The sequence below is a fragment of the Protopterus annectens genome, chromosome 3.part1, assembly GCF_019279795.1.
Source record: "Protopterus annectens isolate FY-2018-M chromosome 3.part1, PAN1.0, whole genome shotgun sequence".
In the NCBI taxonomy this organism is placed as follows: domain Eukaryota; kingdom Metazoa; phylum Chordata; order Ceratodontiformes; family Protopteridae; genus Protopterus; species Protopterus annectens.
The window spans coordinates 1,907,712,533-1,907,714,907 of NC_056732.1; the positions used below are offsets into that span (position 1 = coordinate 1,907,712,533).

The 2,375-nt window shown below is 52.5% G+C and overlaps 1 non-coding gene across 1 annotated transcript; it reads right to left on the reverse strand.

The window, feature by feature from the left end:
• Positions 1 to 153: 153 nt before the first annotated feature.
• On the reverse strand, positions 154 to 304 carry LOC122798949. The gene has a single exon (XR_006364368.1). It is a non-coding gene; the product is annotated as a 5.8S ribosomal RNA (ribosomal RNA).
• Positions 305 to 2,375: the final 2,071 nt, after the last annotated feature.

Here is a 2,375-nt window from a genome sequence, read left to right on the forward strand (position 1 = left end):
TCGGAGGGGCTTCCCGGCTCGGGACGGTGGGGGAACCCTCTCCTCCAACCACATCTCTCCCAGGGGGATGGGGGACCCACAGCAGGCTCCCTCGATTCCTCGGCCGAGCACTTGATGGGGGCTGGATACCTCGGGGGATGACGGAAGGCACGGCAACCCTCAGACAGGCATAGCCCCGGGAGTAACTCTGGGCCACAAAGTGTGTTTGAAGTGTCGATCAATGTGTCCTGCAATTCACATTAGTTCTCGCAGTTAGCTGCACTCTTCATCAACGCATGAGCCAAGTGATCCACTGCTCAGAGTCGTACAGTTCTCGTTTGCCAGGGCACTGCTGCCAATTCAGCATCGCACTCAAAATGAGCATGCAAGGTTTCACAGGCATCATCGTGGGTGCCCAGCTCGGGGTTACTGGCCCCACACTGCAAGACAGCAGGGAGTCCAGCGGTGGCCAGTGTGTAGCCACACCACCGACCTTCTGGGTCTTTGAACCGGCTCCCCGGGTGGAGCAGGGCATACCCCACAGCTACCAATGACCGACATCGAGGAGAGAGGACCCACCCAAGGGTGGGCCCTCACAGCCAGAAGGGAGGCCACCTCCCTCCTGCCAGGATGGCACCCTCTCCCTCCCCCTACCACATGGGGAGCCAGCCACCTCTAGAGATCACGGCGGACCACACTGTTGGGCTGGGTGCACCCTCCACCACCATCCCTTCAGGGTAGTAGAGGAGCACCCACACCTCCCACCACATGGATGGACCCCCTCCTTCCCTCTGCAAGGAGGCAAGGGGACAGACACCACCCCTCCTCTCACTCCCTCCCCTTCCTCCATTGCCTCACTCCCTGCCCCAAGGATCCTAGGGCTCAGTCCCATTGGCCTCCACCAGGGCACACAGAGAGATAGGAGTCAGAGAGAGAGAGAGAGAGAGAGAGAGAGAGAGACAGAAAGAGACATAGAGAGTCAGGGTAGCGGAGTGAGGAGAGGCCCTGGTACCTGAGGACGGCACCATCTGAGGACCTTCACCTATGGAAACTTTGTTATGACTTTTAGTTCCCCTAGATAGTCAAGTTTGATCGTCTTCTTGGCACACCGCTGGGGCTGTGACCAACTCCAGCAGGGTCGATCCAAGAACCTCACTAAACCATCAAATTGGTAGTAGCGATGGGCGGTGTGTTCAAAGGGCAGGGACTTAATCAATGCGAGCTTATGACCTGCACTTACTGGGAATTCCTCATTCATGGGGAATAATTGCAATCTCCAGTCCTTATTATGAATGGGGTTCAGCGGATTACACGGACCTGTCGGCCAAGGGTAGACACACGCTGATCCATTCAGTGTAGCACGTGTGCAGCTCCGGACATCTAAGGGCATCACAAACCTGTTATTGCTCAATCTTGTGTGGCTGAAAACCACTTGTCCCTCTACGAAGTTGGAGACGACCGCACAGGGCTGCTTAACTAGTTAGCATGGCGGAGTCTCATTCATTATCGGAATTAACCAGACAAATCGCTCCACCAAAAAAGAATGGCCATGCACCACCACCCGCAGAATTGAGAAAGTGCTGTCAGTCTGTCAATCCTTTCCATGTCCGGGCTGGGTGAGGTTTCCCATGTTGAGTCAAATTAAGCCGCAAGCTCCACTCCTGGTGGTGTCCTTCCATCAATTCCTTTAAGTTTCAGCTTTGCAACCATATTCACCTCAGAATCCAATGACTTTAGTTTCCCAGAAGCTCCCCGGTGGGTCATGGGAATAATGCTGCCGGATCGCTAGTCAGCATTGTTTATGGTTGGAACTACAACGGTTTCTGATCATCTTCGAACCTCTGAGTTTCATTCTTGATTAATGAAAACATCCTTGGCAAATGCTTTCACTTTCATTCATCTTGCGCCGGTCCAAGAATCTCACCTCTAGCGGCACAGTATGAATGCCCCCAGCCGTCCCTCTTAATCATGGCCCCAGTTCCTAAAACCAACAAAATAGAACTGGAGTCCTATTCCATTATTCCTAGCAGATGAATTCAAGTGACCAGCCTGCTTTAAACATTCTAATTTTTTCAAAGTAAACACTTTGGACCCCCAGGACACTCAGTTAAGAGCATCGGGGAAACACTGAGAGGAAGGGGCTGGGACAGGTGGTAGCTCACCTCGCGGTGGATCACCAGCCTGATCCCAAGATCCAACTATGAGCTTTTTAACTGCAGCAAATTTAATATACGCTATTGGAGCTGGAGTTACCGCACCAGACTTGCACTCCAATACATCCTCGTTAAAGGATTTAAAGTGCAATCATTCCAATTACAGGGCGTCAAAAGAGTCCTGTATTGTTATTTTTGTCACTACCTCCCCAATTCGGGAGTAGGTAATTTGTGAGCCTGCTG